Raw genomic sequence first — 24,079 nt, forward strand, 5'->3', positions numbered from 1 at the left:
AAAAAAAAAAAAAAAAAAAAAAAAAAAAAAAAAAAAAAAAAAGCATACCTTAATTTAAAGAAATATTATTGCTAAAAAAATGCTAATAATCATCTGAGCCTTCAAAGAGTCATACTCTTTTTACTGGTGGAAGGTCTTGCCTTGATGTTGATGGCTGCTGACTGATCAGGGTGGTGATTTCTGAAGGACAAAGTGACTGTGACAATGTTTTGAAGTAAGTCCACAGTAAAGTTTACCACATTGGTTGCCTCTTTCTTTTGTGAAAGATTTCTCTGTAGCATGTGTTGCTGTTTGTCAGCATTTTACCTATAGTAGAATTTCTTCCAAAATGGGAGGCAATCCTTTCAAACTCTGCTGCTGTTTTATAAACTGAGTTTATGGAATATTCTAAATTTTGTCATTCCAACAACATTCACGGCCTCTTCACTAGGGGTACAGTCCATCTCAAATACATTCTTCGCTCATCTGTAAGAAGCAATTTCTCATTGTTAAAATTTTATCATGAGATTGCAGCAATTTGGTTATATCCTCAGGCTCTACTTCTCATTCTAGTTCCCCTGTTATTTTTACCACATCTAGTTACATTCTGCATTAAAGTCCTGAACCCCTCAAAGTCATTCATAAGGATTGGAATCCACTTCTTCCAAACTCACGTTAATGTTGATATTTTGACCTTCTCTCATGGATCATGAATGTTCTTAATGTCATCTAGAATGGGAAATCATTTTTAGAAGGTTTTCAAATTACTTTGCCCATATCCATCAGCAGAATCACTACCTATGCAGCTATAGTCTTATTAAATGTATTTCTTTCTTTTTTTTTTTTTTTTTTTAACGTTTTGAGACAGAGTCTCGCTCTGTCACCCAGGCTGGACGGAATGTACAGTGGCGTGACCTTGGCTAACTGCAAGCTCCACCTCCCAGGTTCAGGCCATTCTCCTGCTTCAGCCTCCCAAGTAGCTGGGATTACAGGTGCCTGCTACCATGTCTGGCTAATTTTTTGTATTTTTAGTAGAGATGTGGTTTCACTGTGTTAGCCAGGATGGTCTCGATCTTCTGACCTCATGATCCGCCTGCCTCGGCCTCCCAAAGTCCTGGGATTACAGGCATGAGCCACCATGCCCGGCCTTAAATATATTTCTTAAATAACAAAACTTGAAACCATGAGCTGCAGAATGAATGTTAGCAAGCGTGTAAACAACATTATTGTCCTTGAACATCTCTATCAGAGCTCTTGGGTGACTAGGTGCATTGTCAATGAGTAATAATATTTTGAGAGGAATCTTTTTTTTTTTTTTTGAGCAGTAGGTCTCAAAAATGGGCTTAAAATATTCAGTTAAGTCATGCTGTAAACTGATGTGCTGTCATCCAGGCTTTGTTGTTCCATTTACAAAACACAGGCAAAGTGTATTTAGTATCATTTTTGAGGGCCTTAGGATTTTTGGAATGGCAAATGAGCATTGGCTTCAACCTAAAGACACCAATAACTAGAGAATCAACCTATCCTTTGAAGCTTTGAAATCAGGCATTGACTATTCCTCTTGAGCTATGCAAATCCTAGATGACACATTCCACTATAAAGGTGTTTCATCTACATTGAAAATCTGTTGTTTAATGTAGTTAGCTTCATCAATAATTTTAGTTGGATCTTCTGGATAACTTGCTGCAGCTTCTACAACAGCATTTTCAGTTTCACCTTGTACCTTTATGTTATGGAGATGATATCTGTCCTTAAACCTTATGAACTAACCTCTGCTGCCTTCAGACTTTTCTTCTGCAGTTTTTCCACCTCTCTCAGCCTTCGAGGAATTGAAGATGGTTAGGGCCTTGCTCTGGATTAGGTGTTAGCTCTTAAGGGAAGGTTGTGGCTGCTTTGATCTCCTATCCAGACTACTCAAACTTTCTTCATAGCAGCAAGAAGTTTGTTTTATTTTCTTATCATTCCTGTGTTCAATGGAGGGGCACTTTTAATTTCCTTCAAGAACTTTTCCTTTGCACTTACAACTTGGCTAACTGGCACATAGAGCCTGAATTTCAGCTTAGCACGGCTTTTGACATGCTTTCCTCACTAAACTTAATCATTTCTAGCTTTTGCTTTTTTTTTTTTTTGGAGACAGAATCTCCCTCTGTTGCCCAGGCTGGAGTGTAATGGCGTGATCTTGGCTCATTGAAACCCCTGCCTCCCGAGTTCAAGGGATTCTCCTGCCTCAGTCTCCTGTCTCAGATACTCAGATACTCAGATAACTGGTTCTGTATCTGGGATTACAGGTACCTGGCACCATGCACACAATACACCAACTAATTTTTGTATTTTTAGTAGCAACGGGGTTTTACCATGTTGGCCAGGCTGGTCTCAACCTCCTGACCTCGGGTGATCTGCCTACCTCAGTCTCCCAAAGTGCTGGGATTAAGTAAGAGATAGACAACTCTTCTTTTCACTTAAGCACTTACAGGCCATGGTAGGGTTATTCATTGGCCTAATTTTAATACTGTGGTGTCTCAGAGAATATGGAGGCAGAGGTAAAGAGAGAGGGGAACTGCCAGTTGGTGGGGCAGTCAGAACACACACAATTAAGCTTAATGAAGTGAAGCACAATAAAGTGAAGCGTGTCTGTACTTATCTTTTCCTTCTCCACAAAACATTTCCCTAAGGGAAGTGTATAGGTGAAAGATGGGCAGTGGGGAGGAAAAGAAGAGACAGAATATTGAGTTATTGCAGGATCAACTTTGCTCCATGGACTTTGCAGGGGCCTTTACTTACTCACCCTTGCTGTCATTCACCAGCAAATCTCAGTTTTTAGAAGGTTGGGAATTAATACAGTTTTGAGGACTGGGCCTAGTAAGGCAAATGTTTAAGGGTGAAAGAAACTCAGAGATATTTGAAGCAATCACGTGCAACAGCTGGACTAAGTGCCTGGCAGCAGAAAGATCACAAGGACTTAGGTGAGATGGCATTATGTAATAAGAGATCTGACTGTATGTAACAGGGCATCTACTAAGTAGCAGGGATGCTAACAACATAACCTACTGCCAGGAAAGAGAATGAGCAGGACCTCAGGGGAGAAAGCCCTTCACGCAGCTGAGTGGTCCAGGGTAAGTACTCCTCATCACTGGAAGGATCAGGGGACCAAAGGCCAGCTGCCAGGGATAGAAGATTAGCCTTAACAGGTTCAGCCAGAACTAGAAGCAGGTAAAGGAGAGAAGGAAGGGCTACAAGAATGCTTACATCTGACCTAGCACTTCAGCCTAACTGGCAGCAAAGATTCAAAGTGGGGTACTCACCGACTTTGAGGCTTGAGAGGCTCACTGAATTTCTCTTCTCTCAAGATAGTAGAAGAGAGGGGCCTGACTTTATTCTGGCTTCTGTTAACTGGTTCTGTAGCTAAACTAAGCCTGTTAGAAGAGCTGGTCTTCAGATAAGCAACAGTAGGAGAAAGTCGGCTTGGCTGTGAGGCGTTGTCAGGTATTGTAATTTACTCATAACAAATACATTGATTTTTCATGACCAATGACTAATTAGTATCAGTCAAAGAGGTCTGTATTGTTGGAATTATAGAGATTTAAGGTGTCTTTCAGATGTAAGCCATGTTTTTTCTGGGTAGTGGAAATAACAGTCAATGAGGAAAATGAAAACGGCATCAGTGGGTACCATCAGAGGCTATACTTTTTTGTACTGATACAAACATACCTTTTAAAAATGATTAAGTATATAAAGGTATCTCAAAAGGATAAGATAAGAAATACGAGCTCACAAAGGGGGAATAAGAGTGTAGAACAGCTGAAAGGGCCCCTCAGTTTCAGTCTGAGTATGAGAATAGGACACTCTAAAACACTTTAAAAATCACTAACTGCCCAGAGATTTCTTTGTTTTGGATTGCATTTTCCTTTTCTTTTTTTTAAAGCTAAAGGTGAAGTGCTGTCGTGTTACAATTTTGTTTACTGGAAGCAAAATTGACCAAAAGAAACTGTCCTTAAATTGAAGTTTAAAGTTGGAACTTCATGAAAAGACAGTCTTTATAAATGATCGAATTGGCATGTCAGGGTAAAATACAGGAATGTAAGATTAGGCAAACCAGGATTTTCTCTGCTGTGATTGCCCTTGCTCTTAAGAGCTCATTCTTTCTCTTTGACTATTAGCCCATGGCAGTTGACTCAACTGGGGAGGTCAGCTTCTCAGCCGCCCAAGTCTCAGGAAGAAAAGACAGAAACACATAACCTGAAATGACACAGCCGCTGATGCAGCTTGTTGCTCTGCTTGCTTATATTTTGAAGTATATCATGTGAGCTGAATTGCAAAGAATAGCATTCGACAGGGTGAAGGGTCGCATACACTGAAGAGAAGGCAAGATTCTTGGTGAGGCAAAAGTCTGAAGGACAAGTGCCTTTAGCATGAACCGAAAGTCTTACTGTATAATATGACCTCAACAAAATTGGACAGTGCTGCATAGTCAAGAGAGGGATAGCAAACTGAAAGAACTGATTTAGTGGTGTTGCCATCTAGCTAGCTTACTTAAAAATTATTTCTGATGACTTTAATTTCAATAAAGCAGGACTAATTCCTTTATCCACATTTCCATCTGTATCTTTGCTGGATGTTTGGGGATGGAACAGTCCAGTAGTAAAAGAGAAGCAGATTCTTTCCTATGTGGCTTCAAGGAAACACTGTGTATTAGTATGGGACTGGATAACTAGTTATCTAATATCTAGTTACTTTATATATTTGAGCATAAATTTAACAATCAGTGATACTGATTTAAGAGACTGATTTTGTCAATCAAATGACATTTTGGAGGTACATAAAAACTAAAAACTAAAAATTATCCTGCCTAATACAGTCCTTTTGTTGTTGTTGTTGTTTTAAGACAAGGTCTCATTCTGTTGCCCAGACTGGAGTACAGTGGCGTGTTTATAGCTCACCACAGCCTTGAACTCCTGAGCTCAAACAATCCTCTTTAATTTCTGACCTCAATCAATCTTCCCTCTTTGGTTTCCCAAAGTGTTGGGAATACAGGCATGAGCCACCATGGTCAGCCAACACAGTACTTAACACAGTATTTTGCCTACAGAAATTACTCAGGAAATACTCATTTAAACTGTAGCTCAATTTCCTCGTTTTCCAAATGAATGCATAATTTCCTCACAATATAATATTGTGCTTCTGCTTTCACAAAATGGGTTTAATATATGTAAAATCATTTTGAAAAATAAAATGAAACATTTTTATTAATACTTTCCTATTGAGTTTAACATTTATCCCATGCCTGCTATGTACCAAATGCTCTGCTCATTTATTTACTAGAATGGTATGGATATAGTCTCTACTTAAAAGAAAAATAATCTTTTTCTCTTTAATTTACTTTATCCCTGTTGAAGTTTTCGTAGACCCCTTGATTTAAACTACTGACACATAGATTGAAGCTTGTATACTTTGAACTTATCTTGTATTTTTCTTTGCTTCAAACTTTTGGTTCTCTGATTGGTTTTTAATCTCTGATGGGGCTGGGACCAGGTCATAATCACATGGGAGCTTCCTTCAAACCACAGTCTCTTCTAAGATTCTGCAATATCCCCTAGAAGTGCTACCCCGATCCTATAATTACTGCAATATAAGTGGCTGTCATTTCCAGGTGTGTTTCTTTCCAGTGTGTTTGAGGGTGGTCAAAATAATAGAGATCCTTGTTCCCGACAGATCCTTGTTTCATGGTTAGAATGCACTTCACCTTTGTCATGTACTATGGACCCCCATCATTAATTGCTATCATAGGAAATCTATTTATTCTTTGCCAGCACCATTAGAAAGACTTCATAAACCAGGTAAAAGTGCTTTCTCTTAAGCAGAAATTTTAAATGATGTTTTGTAGCATAAAGTGACAAAATATGTATTTAAAAATTTTCCATCCCCAAATTCATTAGTTTCACCAAGTGCTTCCAGCCTCCATCTTAATCCTTTTCTTCTTTAACTTTAGACCCCAAATTAACGTCTCCAGAGCTCCCTACAATGTATATTGTTTCTTGAGAGGGAAAACAAACCCCCACCAAATTCCTGTAAAGGATACTTAATAAATAGTCATTACATTCCTTCAATAACTTTGCCATTAAGCTTGCATTGAGTTTGTGGCTAACATTTCTAAAATAATCTCAACTTTTTATTGGTTTTTATTGCTACTGAGTTGGATGTGTCTTTCATTGTGGCTTGTTGAGGGACATAAAATCAGTGGTAAAGCCACAAATTACCAGATAAATTTGAGAATATGAAATAGGAATACAATCACATTTTCTTTGATTATGATTAAAATTTAGGAATCTCTATTTAAATAATCTCTACTTATGAAGAGCAAAAATGTTTGCCTTTTGCACTATGAAAATTTTATTTTAAAAGTTATTCTGTTCAAGTTTTCTGTTTTAAAGTTTAGCTATATAGTTTTTGTTTTAAGAGTTTATAATTCTTGTTCTTGGAGGGAAAAGAGTTAATATTACAAAATTTGTTTATACTAAATATGTCCTTTTTGCATGGGACCAAAATCATTGGTTCCTAGGTATGTTTTGCAGCTGATCATATCCTATGATTTTAGTTCTCCATTCCCCATCTTTGAATTGCCACTGATTTCAAATCCCTGTCTCCAAAACAATATAATGACCATTCTATGTTAGTCTATCTTCAAAACATTCCCACTTGGTCCTATATTTTATCAGCCTTCACATTTTCCTGAAAATGTCCCCTAAATGAACCACAGAGGATTCTGTGCTAAATGCCCAGGACCACAATTTGGGAATCATTACTCTGTGTGACTGATTTCTCCCCAAACACTTTGATCATTTAAAAATGATGGCCCTTGCCGATAGCACTAATGAGCAAACTCGTGCTTTGTGGTTTATACACAATGGAGGTTTAAAAATGGGCTCAGAATTGGACTCCCTCTTTAGTCTTCCAAGGGGAACATTAGTGAGAGAGTTATTTTTTAAAAATTAATATTATTTTGGCAGCTTCTCTTGATTTGAATATGAAATGGTGTTAAGAAGGTGACCAGTGAAATGATTTTCTCTTTTCTTTGTAGATGTCTGTAAACAGTGGAAATATGAAAATGTTTCTATGGACTTTCTAGAGCCAAGGATCTAGTGGCCCCTCACCCAGTAATAACAGCCAAGAGGTTATTCTGCAGCTCCTTTCACTTAGTGTCCGGAAAGATAAACATAGGGTTAAATAATAGCATGTTTTTGTTTTTGTTTTTTCTGATATGGTGCTAAAGCAAATGTAAGCATTTCACTAGTTGACTATTTCTTGGGTAAGACTCATTTGTCTGTGTAAAATGCCTTCAAAGACCAAGAGGAAGCCAAGGCCACAGGGAATTAGAGAAGGGCTAGAGTCCCCACTTTCCTTCTCCTTTTCCTTTGATCCTGACTGTTTACAGCCCTTAGAAGGTGCATTAGGGAGTGAGTCTTCAATCTAAAGCCTTGAGATCAGAAGGGTATGGCCTCTACTTTAAAAAGGCATTGTTCTGATAAAGAATTCAGGGGTTCTTTTGATGAAAATACTAGCTAACATCAATTGAACACTTATTACACACTGTTTGCCCTTGAAGTCACTTCAGAAGTATTAATCGATGTGATTGCCCCACAACTCTAGGAAATAGAAGCTATTATTGTCTCCACCTTGTAGATGAGGAGACTGAGACACAGAGACGTTAAACGACTTGCCCTAAGCCACGAAGATGAGTGGTGCATGCAATCTTTGAATTTACTAGTTGCTACCATTGTAATTTTGCAAAAAGTTATTCTCTGCTGAATCATACTTACAATTCTTTTTGTATTCCACTTACACTGAAGGATCTGATTGGGAAGTGGGACTTTGCATGATGTAAATTGATGGGTGAGAGCTCTCATTTATTCAATTAGGTGTGAGAATAGCCTGGTCCCTTTCTCTTTCTTTCAACCTTTTGGAAAAAAAGTTTCTTTTTAGAATGTTACATTACATTGTAATCAATATTTATGTTTATGGAAGTTAAACATGAAGTTAAGACATTAGTCTAGAAAGCTTTTGATTCAACATAGCATTTCTCTGACTTCTCCACCTGCCTATTCATCAGTTCCCCTTCCTAGAGGCAACTGCCTTCAACAGCTTTGATTTTTGTTGCTTCTTTTTTGTATTAACCTTTTATTTTTAAATATTGCACATATACTGTTTTCCCTGATTTATCTGTTCTAGGCATTATGCACTTTCTGTTACTATAGTTTAATATCTCGTTTACACCTCCCAGCTTCTTCCCTTCCCTCTATTGTTTCATCATAGTTTTTTACAATTTTTAGTTCAATTACTAATTGACATTATTGTTGTTTTCTAAATATTTCCAACGATGTCAATAATTATATAAACCTAAATTTATTTGTATTCAATTTTCTTGGATGGAGTAAATGATTGACTTCATTTTAAATTCACTTATATTTTATCATAACTATAGCTATTTTTTCCAAAAATATCAACAAAATTGCCAAATTCCTATTTTTTTGCCAAACACTGAAATATTAAATAATGTAGTGCCTCCTTTTTAAAAAGTTTCTTCCCGTCGTTCTCCATCTTCTTGCTTAATACATCTTGAACTAAAGGCTCTGTTGCCCTAACATGCAGTGCAGAACATGGAACTTCTTGTTGCCATGCTCCTATGTTCCTGTGCCTTATTTTTTTTGTCTATTACTATTATTATTATTTGTCTCCCAGGCTAGAGCACAATGGCATGATCTCAGCTCACTGCAACCTCCACCTTCCAGGTTCAAGCGATTCTTTTGCCTCAGCCTCTTGAGTAGCTGGGATTACAGGTGTGCACCACCACGCCTGGCTAATTTTTTTTTTTCTATCTTTTGTAGAGATGGGGTTTCGGGGTTTCATCATATTGGCTAGACTGGTCTCGACCCCCCGACCTTGTGATCCACCCGCATCGGCCTCCCAAAGTGCTGGGATTACAGGCATGAGCCTCAGCGCCCAGCCCCTGTGCCTTATTTCTAATGTATTTTTCCCTTGGTCAAATCCTTCATTTTTACCTAAACACTTCCCCTAGATGTTTCCAAACAAGAATATAGTGGAAATAAACACATTTAGTCCTTCCATATCAGGAAATGTCTCTACTTAATGCTATCATTTGATTGATAATTTAACAAATTATTTAATTATAGGGGGACAATATTTTCTTCTCAAATTTTGAAAGCATTCTTCTAGCCTCCAATCAGTTTCAGAAGAGTCAAATATGATTTTGATTACCAACTTTTTGTTGTAAGTGATTATTCCCCCTTCCTCTCTCTCACACATACACTATTTTTGGAAGATTTTACAATCTTTTCTTAGACCCCGTGTTCTGTAATATATTGTCCTACTTGTTTGCTTATTGTACTGTGCACTTGATAGTCTCTTTTTTTTTTTTTTTTTTTTTTTTTTTTTTGAGACGGAGTCTCGCTCTGTCCCCTGGGCTGGAGTGCAGTGGCCGGATCTCAGCTCACTGCAAGCTCCGCCTCCCAGGTTTACACCATTCTCCTGCCTCAGCCTCCCGAGTAGCTGGGACTCCAGGCGCCGCCACCTCGCCCGGCTAGTTTTTTGTATTTTTTTTAGTAGAGACGGGGTTTCACCGTGTTAGTTAGCCAGGATGGTCCTCCGATCTCCTCTCTGCATCCGCCCGCTCGGCCCTCCAAAGTGCCTGGATTACAGCTGGCCGCCCGCCGCGAATCTCTTTCAATCAAGGCTCATATCGTCAATTTGGAGACACTTCCTTGTACTTCATGAAATTCTTTTCCAGCTATTAAAAAAAAAATTGTTCTTTTGGAGTTTTCTATTAGGCAGATGTTGAACTTCCTACTTTATTCTCTGATCTTTTCTTTCTTTTCTCTCTCTCTCTTTTTTTTTTTTTTTTTTTTTTTTTGAGACAGAGTCTCATTCCTCATTGCATCCTCTGCCTCCCAGGTTCAAGCGACTCTCCTGCCTCAGCCTCCCAAATAGCTGGGATTACAGGCACGGGCCACCACACGTGGCTAATTTTTGTATTTTTAGTTAGGATGGGGTTTCACCATGTTGGCCAGGCTGGTCTCGAACTCCTGACCTCAAGTGATCTACCCACCTCAGCCTCCCAAAGTGCCGGGATTACAGGCGTGAGCCACCATGCCCGGCTTTGATCTTTTCTTTCTCCTCATGTCTTAGCGTTTCCTGATATTTTTGAGTCACTTACTTTTTCCTCCTGAAATTTACTTGATTTAAAAAATATATTTATATTTTACTTTCCTAATGCCACTCTCATTTATTATTATATCTGTTTTATGAACCCTGTATGTTTTCTTATCCCAATTATAGTGCTAATAGTTTTTGTTTGTTTCTTTCCATCTGTTTCTTGTAATATTTCTGCTTACTTTGAGTTTCTTTCTGTGTTTGCTTATTTTGATATTCTTATTTCATTTCACAACTTTTTCTAAAGACTGTAAGCTTCATGAGAGCAGAGGGTGTTTTATTCAGCACTTGAAACAGTGCATTGCACATATTATTCAATGCTGTTATTCATACAATAAATATTTCCTTAATTATTAGTTGTAAGTTAGTAAGTAGTTAATGTATAACAACTCATACCTGCCTAGTTGCATTTTTAAAAGAGGCATTTAAAATGCTGGTTAAAATTACCTTGTGTTTGGAGCCGGGGCACTGGACTTCTTGACTGACAGTCTTCTCTAAATCAATCACATGATTAAGCTGACTTTTCATTGGGGATATCCAAATTTTAGTGTCTGCAGGACCTGGGAGCCATTTACTTCTGCTAGAGAAGACTCCTCCAAATTTCCAGATGAAGGGATATATTTTTGCCTTTGATGGATCTGGGAGGATGACTGAGGATGGGGACTAAAAGTCTTATTGCTAATGAGGTAGATTTTAATCCCCTAGTTTGCAGTCTCACACTCACCTCTTCCCTCTGCAATGTCAAGTGACTTTGAGTCTAGACTCTAGAAGCTTCCTTGTTTAATCTTGTCTCATGAAGGTCTGGGAGCTATCACCTGACTATTTGCAATGGGTGAGTAAGCCTGGGAGTCTAGCCTTTCTGAATGATGGCTGTTGTAGGCAGTCTTGACCATGTCTTCCAAGGTACCAGGCAGGCACTACCAAGTGATCAACCTCTTGGATATTCTGTAGTGAAAGGCAAATTTGTTAACTTCTTTGTCATTAATACCTTCATCCCCACAACTGCAAAGACAGGTTCTAACTTCTTTTATTTTACAAAGTCATTACAATGCTTTCATATACCTTCTATCTTCTAAAAATTTCTGAGACATATTATTCTCTTTTGTTTACATTCACATTCTCTATGAGTTTGTAAACATAACACATTTTGATTATTTTACTGTGATATCAGTAGGATTCCAATAGGTAGGGAAGATTAAGATAGATGATCAATGCACAACTTTCAACTAGAAATCTATCCTAACATCTTTACCTCAGCTAATGTAATATCTATAACAGATCATAACTAAACATTGTTTTCCAGTTTCAGGATTCAACAAATAAAAATTCATAACTACTTTTGAATGAATAGAGTGGTAAACACAAATATTTAGTCTACTCATCTCCCTGATTTCCGAAGTATTGCTATCATTATTTCACCTTAGATAATGTTCTAAATGGTTATTAAAAAAACCTTATCTGAAACATGATTAAAATAGAAAATAGGCACTTGATTATATGTAAAATAACAGAGTAAAAGTGTCATAAATATTATTCCATATCTTAATCTGCAAACAATACAATGTAAAGGATAGTGAGCTAACAGGTATTTGTTGAATATCCACTTTGAGAGGCAGTAGGTACAGCATTTGAAAGTTTTGGGGACAGAATGCATGAGGTTTTTAATCAGATGAATCTGGGCTAACCAATAGACTCTGACTCCTACAAACTTTGCAACGTTTTCCCACTTGCCTTAGATTCATCATTGATGCAGCTGAGGCAATGATCATAACTACCTCACAGCACTGATGGAACATGGTACTTGTTAAACACTATTGGCTCTAGAACAAAATAACCTGTGTTTTAATCCCACTTGCTACTTAATAGCTGCTCTCAGTCTAGCTCAACTTCCTTCAACGCTGAATTTAGGTGATGTAGAGGAGTAGATTTTAGTCTTTCAGTTGGTGAGATAATAAGATTTAGATTTAGATAATGAGAGTTTTGACATTAGGCTGATGCTAGAACAGGACAAGACTTGGGAATCATGGGAGGGAAAGATATAGTTTGTGTGAGGCAAATTATTGAAAGTCAGAGGTGAGATTGGGATAGGCAGAATTTGAAGATGATCTTAAGATTCCTGCCTCCTGGTGAACATGCCCTGTATACTCCCATCTCCTTGTGTGTTTGAAGGTTTTTCTAATAAAATGCGTTCAAATGTCTTAGAAGAAAATGGTTAGAATTTCTTTTCAAGGAAAGAAATAAATCATTTCAAAAGAGTTTATAGAAGCATGAAAGAATTTCATAAATATATTGGTTTAATGATAATTATCAATTTGCTAGAATGTATTTACCCATTTACTGGAATATCAGCTGAAAGACGAATAATACAGTTGGTATGGGGAAGATCATAATTATGAAGGCTTACCGGGTGCTCTAAGCTATATATGTATTAATTTTTAAATTTCTTTTACAATCTTATGAGGTATAAGTACTATACCATGTCATATTTTGATAAAATAGAAGTACCAAGAGGTTAAATAATTCATTCAGAGGATAAATGATAATAGAATATAAGACAGTCTAAAACAATTATACACATAATTATAATTAGAAGCAGAAATGTATCTATAACTATATTCATATCTGTATCTATCTATCTATCTATCTATCTATCTATCTATCTATCTATCTATAAATATATACATTTTTTTGAGATGGAGTCTCGCTCTTGTCACCAGGCTGGAGTGCAGAGGTGTGATCTCAGCTCACAGCAATCTCTGCCTCCCGGGTTCAAGCGATTCTCCTGCCTCAGCCTCCCAAGTAGCTGGGACTACAGGTGGGCGTCACCACACCCAGCTGATTTTTGTATTTTTAGTAGAGACGGTGTTTCACCATGTTGGCCAGGGTGGTCTCCATCTTTTGACCTCATGATCTGCCCACCTGGGCCTCCCAAAGTGCTGGGATTACAGGAGTGAGCCACCATACCGGCCCACCTATCTGTATTATTATTTCCAATCAAAAGGTCAGGTTTTTTTTCTGTAGAAGAGGAACCTAAGCTCCAAGTATTATATATGCTACACAGGTCAAAGAACTAGTATCCAAAGTAGGATCAGTTATTTCAATTAAAGACTCATTGTGGGGGGTCATTTTGAAAATTCAATCTTATTTCAGTAAGAGTAGATGTCAAAGCTCCTAAGAGAAATTATGGAAGTCCACTTGGAAAAGGCTTGCAACTGACTTGGTTCATATTTTAAAAAGAATGATGAATATGTTTCTAACAAGGTATCTTAGGGTAAAGCTATTGAGGTTTGTGGTGAATTCAAATAAATAATAGGTCACATATATAAAGAGGTACAATATAAAAGTTGAAAGGCCAATTCCAATATGGTGTTATACACTATGCTAAGTATTGCAGATTTAAAGATGAATAAAACATGCCCCTTGCCCTCAAGAGTCCCTTGATAGGACATCTGCTTTTCTTCGTTTTCAAGAAATTAGTTTTATGTGATTTTTACTGTTACAACCTTGGGATGTGACAAGTTGTGAGAGAAATGATTTATCAGGGAACTTTGATAGCTAAATCATATCACAGTGATCAGATTAATGAATTTTAGATCAATCTACTCATTCTTTTTTCTATTTTCACCAGAAACTCCTGAGCTAACTCCCAATTTAGCTTCAAATAATATTTTTTCAACTATTACTGATTTACCTCTTCTTTGACTAGTTCTCTTTTAGAATACATCTAAGTAAGTGGTGCTAACCTGGAGGTAAATGAAGGACCCATCTTTTATAAAAATGTGCTGCCTTGAAGAATTTCTTTGACAGAAAAAAACGGCAGACTTTCTCTTTTAAACCGTATGTTCTTACATTTCTGATATCTGGAATCAACAGCTTGCCAGAAACATTTCCAATCAAAAGCCAGACTAACCCATAAAGGTGTCCAGAGAAGTCTGTTCTGATTACTGAAGATGTTGAACTAGTCTTGACTTCAAACAGTAGATATTTCTACACTTTAGTGGTATATGACAGCTCTATTCATTCCACAATGTCAAATTCTTTGGTTTTGGCCATTGGGTATTTATGCACTTCTGGCTAGGGAAGCAGAGAAGCCTAATTTGATTCTGGAGCCAAAAGATTTTAGGCCCTGTTCCTTTGGAACTTGGACTGGAGAATGTTGGCACTGTATAAAGACTAGGACAGATCAAGTAGTCACACATAACTAACTGACTCAACAGAGCATATTCAGAGAGAAAGATCATGCCTACACATTGGATAACCATTCTCCAAGGCAGACTGACAACACCCTGAATTCAATCACCCTTAAATAAACACACAAGGAAAGCACGGCTTTAACATACCTTCCGGCACAGCTCTCCAATACTGCCTGATTGGGTTTAGTGCCATAGGCCAGGCTGCAGATGCAGCCATTACTGTTGTTCTTACTTATGTCTGTCTGCTGTCTGCTAACAAGCATTCATATGCTTTGGATCATTAAAGTCACAACCTCCTATGCCAATCTATTCCTCTCCATGGGTTTGCTGTAGATTAGAAAGAGAGACGCTATTTCTGTTTCTTTTTCTTTCCATTAAGACCTCCAGTCAGGGTTATTTCTGAGGTCTGAATATCATAGCTTGCACCCTTGCCCTCATTGAACATATAAATTGTGCTCCCATTAAGCTTGTTCTTTTTGCTTGATTTATTTCCCTTGCTGTTGTATGTGCCTTTTCAATGCAAGGCAAATGATTTGTGCTGGAACTGCAACAGACAAAAGTGCTGTAACTTAAGCTGCTTCCTGATGCCACTGCTATCTATGAGAGGTCTGCTGTACTTACACCCATGGTAAATATCTTCTGACAGACTCCAGGTGGTCAGGATTTTCACAATCCAACCCATTTCAGTGTTAGCACTTGTCATGTGGGGCTCTGTGAATTCTCCCCTTTCATCTTACTGTTGGTGGCAGGTTGGATACATTTGGACATACCGTACAAGGCCACATGTGTCCACAGGTATAATCGAAGGTGGAGAAACACAAGTTTCTCTTTCAGGGAAGCACAGAGGACAGATATTGTACAGAGAAAAAAAGAAAAAAAATTTGTCACTTGTAGTATTATGCAGGCTGCCCATCTAAACCCATCATTGCCTGGCACCTACACACTAAGGGCAAGAATCCAGCCAACTTGTGAGTGGGCACCATGCCATTTGAGCAGATGGGCATGGAAGTCGGCAGCCAGTAGACCATGTATGTGCATCAACGGTGGGTGTTGAGGGCATGATTCCCAGAGGAGAATGTCCTAACAGCTGTCTGGCCTGAGCCAACATACTTACGACCAAGGAAAAGTGCCATCCTTCAATCCTGCTGAGTTGGATTAACCTTCAGAACTAAATCTGCTTTTTCGGCAGCAGAAGGTGAGTTTAGGGTCTCTGAAAACCTCAAAGAACAAGTGAAGAAAGGAAACTGGGAGGATACAGTTATTTGCTATTGACTAAAGATACTGAGGACATTCAATATGCTTATTTTAAATCTTTGACTGAGAACCTGTGAATTCTTGAAAGAATGTTATAATTGTTCAAAGTTTGGCTTCCCACAATACTGTTAGAAGTGACCTTCCAACACAGGCAGAACATTTTCAGTGAGTTAACACTTTTCCACCTTTGCATTAAGAAATAGTGATGTATGAAGAAAGGTGTCAGTGGACTACTGACAGCTGACTGTGGGTAGATACCTTTGTCAAACTTGACATATCATGGATTAAATTAGATATATTGTGGGTCAGAACTTTCATAAAAGAGAATTTCTTCTTCAGTGATGGAACATACACTTGAAGAAGTAAGAAGTAAACTTCCTATTTCAACCAAAGCCTTTCTGGGCAATGAAAGAAACATTTATATTTGAGACTGAAAATTAAGCCTGATTCTAATTTAAGAATTTCCAGACAGTTAAACATCATTAAATTAGATAGAAATTGTTTCTTTCAAACATAGCCAATGGTGATTTGACAATGATTTGTTTTATTTGGTTAGCAATAGGTAGATAATTTTAGCATTCAGATCCTTAATTATTTTCTATGTTGTTTTCTTATGAGGTGTTTGTGAGGTAGTTCTTGGTATTGTATTCTGTTGTCTTAAATCTTTTATTTTAAATATAACATATGACTTGAGTTGTGGAGACAATGTCAGTTTGGTTCAAGATTACCCACCTACATTTTCTTAATCTACTCCCTAAACTATTTCATTTTGTTTATATCAAGAGAATAAGTGCTTATATTATTGGGGGTGAAAGAGATGAATAAGTTATTTTATCTGCTAATGGCAGGAACTATAGCTTTGGCTTTGATGAATTATATAATGTCTTAGATCTAATACCATTAGTAATACTATGAGTAGAATAAAATGTTTATATGTCTATTTTGGCCCTGAGTTTCTCATTGTACCAATTTAGAAATTCATGACTAAAAAATAAGTGATTCTACAGAGAAAAACCAAGAAAATTACATTATCCAGGCATCTCTGAGTTTCTTGGCTCTGGTGCTTCTTATCTTAAAAGCCGATTTGAAGGCTAAAATTGTGGTATGTCCAGGTTCCATATGAATGACCCCTCTCAGTCTGAGAAAACTTCTAGAGAGAAACAATCTAGTGAAAATATACAAAAAAGATAGGGGAAAGCTAAAGGGAATGGTATTCAGCAATAAGCAAGAAAATGTGTGTATTATCTATAATTTTTATTTAAATAGTAAGGTCACGAGGCAGTTTGATTTTCTTTGTGGAACACATGTGTTTTGGACTAAATAAAGCAGAGAAAGAATATTAAGGAGTTGGAATAATTTTAGCAAACCCTTCCCGTTGGCTGTCTGGGATATAGGAAAATGTGGTTGAAGCTGACTTTAACTCAGCTAGACTTACCCCAGGAGTGAGAGGCTGGTGGGTATTGCAGGTGACGCAGATGTTTACCAAAAAAAATCCACACATTTTTGAAAAGCTGATAAACTTTTATTTGTCCTCAAGAAGGTTTTTGAATCATTTCCTTTCATTTTGTGCAGGGGATAAAAAAGAAAACAAGAGAGTGTCAGATTTCTGACTGACAATAACATACAATCAAAAGAGGCTTAGGGAAGAGCCCCGCTCCCCCCAAAAAAGAGAGAACATTTGTTTCTGGATGTCCACTATGGCAATTGAATGATATTGTGGGCAGATGGAGGAAAGTGGAAATGTGAAACAGTTTACTTATCATACATTAATAAGGAACAAAACAGAAAAATTGGGTCTTTCTTTGGTTTATGATATTTGCTCCCATTAGGATTATGAAAAGATGCATTTAGATAGTGTTAGAATAATTGTGGGACATGGATAAATTTTATATGTGTTCACAAATAGTTAAAATTAGAAGATTAACTGTAAAGAAAAAAAAAGCTTCACTAACTTTCCTTAATTTCTGATTGTAATAGCTTTAAGAAATAGAATTTGGCAAAATAAATGAAGATTTGAATGTAAGAATTGGGATACACCAAAAAAACTTTTGAGAAGCTGTAAAGATAAAAACTAAACTTAACCACGGATTTATTTCTGCTTTTCATCCAAGTATCCAGGGACGTTGCTAATGGGAGGTACGCCTCAGAAACGTACATGTCTGTGAAAATGTTGGAACAAACTAATGCTTTTCTTCAAGTGATTTTATTTCAATTCTAAGCCACAAGATATAAACTTTCATCAAAAATGGTAATCTATTTAAAATCAGAGCTGTGTGGAATGTTTCATGTTTATGTATAACTTTCATAGTAGACCCTCCTACACAAGGAAAATAATATGCCCAAATTCTGTTATTTTTACAGTGTGTAATATATCACATACTAATCCCGCCCATCAGTTTCATATCCTTTAAATAGATATAAATGAAAAGGAATGGAAGAAAAAATGACACTTTGAAAACTGACTTTTAATTCCTCTTTTGGAGAAAAGATATCTGAAAACTTAATTATGATCTATATCCTAACAAGAACAAAGAGGAATTTGAAGGAAAATAGGTATTATATATTCAGAATACTATCTTTTTCCATTTTGCTTTGCACAATTAGAAAGCTAAGTACCTGGGGAGGGGAAGAACAGAAGTAGAAAGGGAGAGAGTGGTGGGTGGTGATAAATAAGGAAAAACACAGATTTTCAGTAATACTAGGTTCAAAATAATCCAAGTCAGAAGAAATTTATATTTCAAGTTTTTTCAATGGTAGTTACAAATCATTCCTATTTGCAGGACGTGATAATTCAATAGGAAATAGCGCCATTGAAAACAAGATTGCCCACATGCAGTAAAAGATATGGTCGGACTTCTTTTTCTCCCCAAAAGAAGGGTTACCATCAGTTCAAACATTTATTAGGAAAACTCAGTTACTTAATATGCAGAATATTGTAATAAAAATAATTTAAGACATAGTTATGCCACCTTGAATGAAACTCTTAATAAACAGTTCAGAAAACAGAATGGTCAGGGCCCCTCTCTTTTATAAAATATTGCAAGTAAGTTAAGAGGTAGAAATTCACAAAATTTTTCAAATGGGAATTTTAGCATGATATTGAAACCAACATTCCATCATTTATAAATGTAAGTACTAGCAAAATAAATGAGGCTGTTAACATTTAATTATGCAATAGACATATATACATGTTCGCTTCTGTTTAGAGGGGGGGCTTACATATTATATAAAACACTTGGAAACAAAATAAAAGAGACTCATATAAAATAATACATTAAAGCTTCTCAGAAGCTTTACAAAATGCTTCTGTTTTGAGAGAAAATAATTTATTGAAATAAAGTTGTATCAAGCTACTGCTAATATTATTCTTCTATTCAAGTTTTCAAAATTCAATGATTAATGAACAATTCTAGCAAAAGTGAAAAGGACTGAAGACCAAATGTTGGAACCCTCCTTTGCATTCTGAAACTTAATCTAAGCAACTTGAAGAATAAAATGTAGGGTTTTGATATCAGATACGTTTAAAAAGTTCTGAGATTGTTGAGGAAGACTTTAAACTACTGTTTAAAATGAAATTCTCTCTGCACTACTGGTAGTAGAGATTTTATAACATAAGCAAGTATATTTTGATTACCTACTATTAGAAATTACTGACATATGGATGTACTAAATGTGAAATGTTTTCTGGGTAGAAATAAATGGTTCATAAGGACATCTAATGTTTCAAGCTGGAATATTTGTCAAGAGTGTGTCCCATAATAACTATAAAATTATCAGATAATAATAAGCTATTAATCAATATCTATATAAGTACTATAACATTTTCTGTTATTTGTACTATGGCTTAGGAGAGACTTTTTTCCCTTCAAACTTACTTGATGAGATTTTGGTTGACCCAAGTTTTCTTTATAATTATTATTTCAATTAAGTATATTATGTAAAGACAACCTGAAATATCCTAATTTTTCCTGATATCCATGCAAACCAATTAAGCCATTTTGGATCCAGAATTTCCTAAATCATACGTCTCAGTCAACATAATCTGATTTGGAGTGATCACATATTTCTTGGCCTAATGCTTTACTGAGAACAACATTAAAGCAAAGACAGGTGATGAAAGCTCTCTTTTTTCAACATCTTCATAACCTGGTTGAAAATGATAGATTGGCTAGTTTATTGATTTAGGAATGATCAGCAATATTATTTTCCCTAAAGGAGTATTAAGATGATTCATAACAGATTTGAAACCTGATTTCTAGCATCCTGTATAAATGTGTACAAATTTATAAGTCTGACTCTAAATTTCTACCTTAGCAATAGCCTTTTATGCACAGGGAGGGTCTCAACTTTGAAGCTCCCCAAGAATTTAGTGACTGCTCACACACACACACACACAGACACTTACATTGCTGGAGAAACAATAAAGTGTCATAGTTGAGCTTATTCTTAGATCTCAGTTAAAATACCACCTATGCCTTTCATTAGCTATGGATTTTCAAAGTTACTTAAACTGTATTTACACTTCGATACTTATAAAAATGGTTAGTATTATTAACCTTTTCAGGTTTGGGTGAGAATTAAACATGCTAATAAATGCAAAACATATAGAACCATGCCTGGCAGACAATAAGTACTCAATAAATGTTAGCATACAATATTATGTTTGTATACATTTCTCAATTTGCATTCTTATTTGTACCATGGACTCAACAGGCCCCTTCAAAGGTGAAATAAGTATGTGTTCAGTTTCTATTTTGAGTCTTCTGATTTAAATTTGTTTCCCAAACTGTAGTCATTCACTTACTATGTTTGTGAGTTTTTTCCATATTTCATACCATAAATTACTTATTTAACTATATTATTTAAACTTAAATAGCTTTATTTTAAAATAAAATATATTCATATCACTAGTAAATGGTTTTGGTGTGATACATTTTTCTATGAAACCTTAGGGTTTTATAATTCATTACAATGAAAACACTCATCAGTTAAAATAATCTCTCATGCCCCTGATAATATGTACACCACACATTTCCAAACATTACCTTAAACAAAAGCTTTCTATAGGTGAGTGGAGGGGAATATTTACAGACAATATTTAGAGCCCATAAGAATTTAGTAGTGGTCAGATGAAAGAGGGCATGGAGTTAGCCATAGAATAAATGGTCCAACTGACATAGTTAAAGGCCAAGTGCCCACTCATCAATGTTGTGGAGACATTTACTTGCTACATCTCTAACACTTAAAACTTGAGATTCTTTACTTTCCAGGAGAATTACTTTTGCCCTAAGACTGGAAATCTAGCTGGGTTTTAAGGAAATAGAACAAAAAAACTCCTTCCATCTTGGAACTCTTCCACTCTTGAAAGTTAAATATACGACATATGTATGAAATTTTCAGTGGAGAGTATAAATCTTAGTATAATGAGTAGTAATTAAGAGTAGTACATTCTAAATGTATAGCAAGATAAAATAAATTTCTGCTTTTAAAGAGGTTTAGATACTAAATGCATATGTTCTTCCACTCCTGAGAAGAAGCTGAAGTATAGTGGATAATTAATAAGTCTGAATTTTGGGTTTCTAGGATCACTCCCATTAACTAAGTAGTCTGCCCTCAGTTTCCTTATGCATAAGACCTTTCATTTAGACGTTAACTGAGCATCAATTATGGGTAACATATTTAAGGTAATGCTAGCAGCTGTAAAATCCTCTAAAATAGATGGAAGTTCCAAAAAATAGAAGCTTATTCTCACTTATGTAACAGTTAGATGAAAGTTTTCTGCAGGAACTCCCTCTGCAACTTTTCTCTTAAATATAAAATTATTCCACAATAAAAATTTACTAAAGAAAACAAAGTGAGTTTTACTAGCCTATGTATGGTTTTCCCCACGTGGTGATTCAGAGTCCAAACTCCTTCCATCTTGCATCTTCATCCCTCCGTAGGGCCTTGTTCATTGTTTTCCCAGCCAGGGTATGAGGAAAGAGAGGACATGGAGGGGAAACACTTGCTGGTTAATAGCCTTAGCCAGGGAGTGGCTGGCATTGTTTCTGCTCACATCCGTTGGTCTGAACTAGTCACATGGCCACTCCAAACTGCAAGGCAGGCTGCGAAATGTAGCATCTAGAAAAGAGGATGAAATTTTGGTGAACAGCCAGCCTGCCGTTCAGCCCTCCCTACCCTTCACCATATAGCCATTTATACCTGTTTCCCAGCACTTAGCAATCCATCCATCCACCTCCCTGAAGGACACAGCCTAAAGTCCTATCCAGTTACAGCATCAAACTCAAGTTTCAGAATCTCTAGTGATAAACAGCTCTTTCTGTAAAGTCCAGGTTTTACGGGAGGAGTGGGGAGACAGCACAGATAAGTGATTTAGAGCTTGAGATATAAGTTCTCTCTACCACTTTCCCCACTGCATCAAATAGACAACAATGGAGCAATAACTTGGTACCTGGGAAAAACAAACAAAAACCTTTCTCATTTGTAAAAGAAAAAATAGGTAAACAGCCAACAGTCACTGGATCAAAATGATAATTAAATCCTACTGGTCAGACTCCGTGAGACAACTTCCCCGGAAGTCGAGACAGTCCCCGGCTCTCCTTTCTGAAATTCCCCATGGCCACTGTTCTCCAGGGTTTCTCACCCTGCTTTCTGAAGTCTCTTCCTTCTCAATTATCTCCCATAGGCCACCTGTGAAGCGAACATTAGGGAGAATTATCTCCTTAGATTTTTACTTTCTTCATAACCCAGTTTTCATAGAGCAAATGTGGGGCCCCAGAGTTGTATAGAGTCATAGAGTTTTTAGGCCCGGATTCTGATTTTTTTTTTTTTTTTGGTAAAACAATTCTCTCAAAATCTTCACAGACATTGATCTAATTCCTTCAGTCAGTTGTATGTGCCAGTAACCAGAACTAAAAACAATAAAGTCCTTTCCTAGACATAGTACTCAGGCCTGCTTTATTTCTTTAATTTCTTACACGGCCCTCTCTCTCTCTTTCTCTCTCTCTTTCTCATCCTCCTCATGCCCCTTCTTCCTTCCTTCTCTCTCTCCATGTAAATATGAAACAATATTAATGAGAGCTTCTGATTAAATTATAAAACAGTATAAGATTTGATTGTAAATTATCTTTCTCTTTTGTTTCATTGTAGAATCTGTCTCTCATACTTCTTCAGGGGAAAGAACATTAAGATTTCTTTTAATTTGTTCCAAAAGCACATAAAGAAAGTGTGATTTTTGAGTATTTAAACACATCTGGTTAATAATAGAAGACATGAGACTTAATAGAACATTGATTATGAAAAAACTGAGCTCACATTATCAACAAAAAACATTTCAATATGAAATATTTTGTCCTAGTTACAAATCACCTTGAAACATAGAGGTGTGAAACAATGTTTTTATCATGCTTAGAGTCTGGCCAAAAATTCAGATGAAGCACAGCAAGAATAGCTTGTTTCTACCCGACAATATATTTGAGGTCTCTTCTGGGAAGTTTGAAGGTTGGGGGAAACTCAGTGGCCAAAAGGCAATCACCGGGAGTTCTTTTTTTAATTTAATCTTTTTTTTTTTGAGTGGGATCTCACTCTGTTGGCTGGAGTGCAGTTGTATTGATCATAACTTACTGCAGCCTCGAAATCCTGGCTCAAGTGATTCTCCCACTTGAGCCTCTGGGGTAGCTAGGGACTGACTATAGGTATGTGCCACCATGCCTAGCTAATTAAAAAAATTTTTTTTTTTTTTTTTTTAGAGTTGGAGTCTCACTATGTTGCCCAGGCTAAGGCTCTTTTTAAATTTAATGTTCCATTTTTTAATTATTAGGGTACATAATGGGTATATATATGTATGGAGTAGTGTGATGTTTTAACATGGTCTACAATATGTAATAATCAAATCAGGATAATTGGGGTATTCATTAACCTGAGCATTTATCATTTCTTACTTCACATGTTCTCACTCATTTGGGGGAGCTATAAAACAATTGATATCATAGAGATAGGGAATAGAATGATGATCACCAGAGCCTGTGAAGGGTAGAGGACAAGCTTAGTGGTTGATGCTGGCCGTCTGCTGGAACCTCAGCCTTTCTATCAATTGGAAACCTATAAGGCTTTCCATGTGCTCACTCTGTGGGTGCGATTTGGGTTTCCTCCAACATATTTTCCAAGAGTGAGGGTTCTCAGAGGACACAGGAGAATGTATGACATTTTTGTTTTCCAATCTTTGAAGTCATAGAGTGGAACTTCTGCTGTACTTTTTGATTGAAGCAGGCATAAGTTCTGCCCAGGTTAATATGAGAGAACACAGACTCCAACATTTGAAGGAAAGGGGTGTCAAGGTTACATGGTAAGAAGAGAATTGGGTTTGAGATGTGGTTGCAGCCAGCCATCTTTGAGTACATATTTTATTCAATTTAGTCAATGTCCAAAACATT

The 24,079-nt window shown here is 36.6% G+C and overlaps 1 protein-coding gene across 1 annotated transcript in view; it reads left to right on the plus strand.

Annotated features, from left to right (window-relative positions):
* Positions 1-24,079, plus strand: part of LOC108539968 (rho GTPase-activating protein 15) — a 438,320-nt gene that overhangs the window by 56,217 nt on the left and 358,024 nt on the right. The window lies entirely within an intron of this gene.

Source organism: Rhinopithecus bieti, unplaced genomic scaffold (genome assembly GCF_001698545.2).
Source record: "Rhinopithecus bieti isolate Rb0 unplaced genomic scaffold, ASM169854v2 scaffold_17743, whole genome shotgun sequence".
Lineage (NCBI taxonomy): Eukaryota > Metazoa > Chordata > Mammalia > Primates > Cercopithecidae > Rhinopithecus > Rhinopithecus bieti.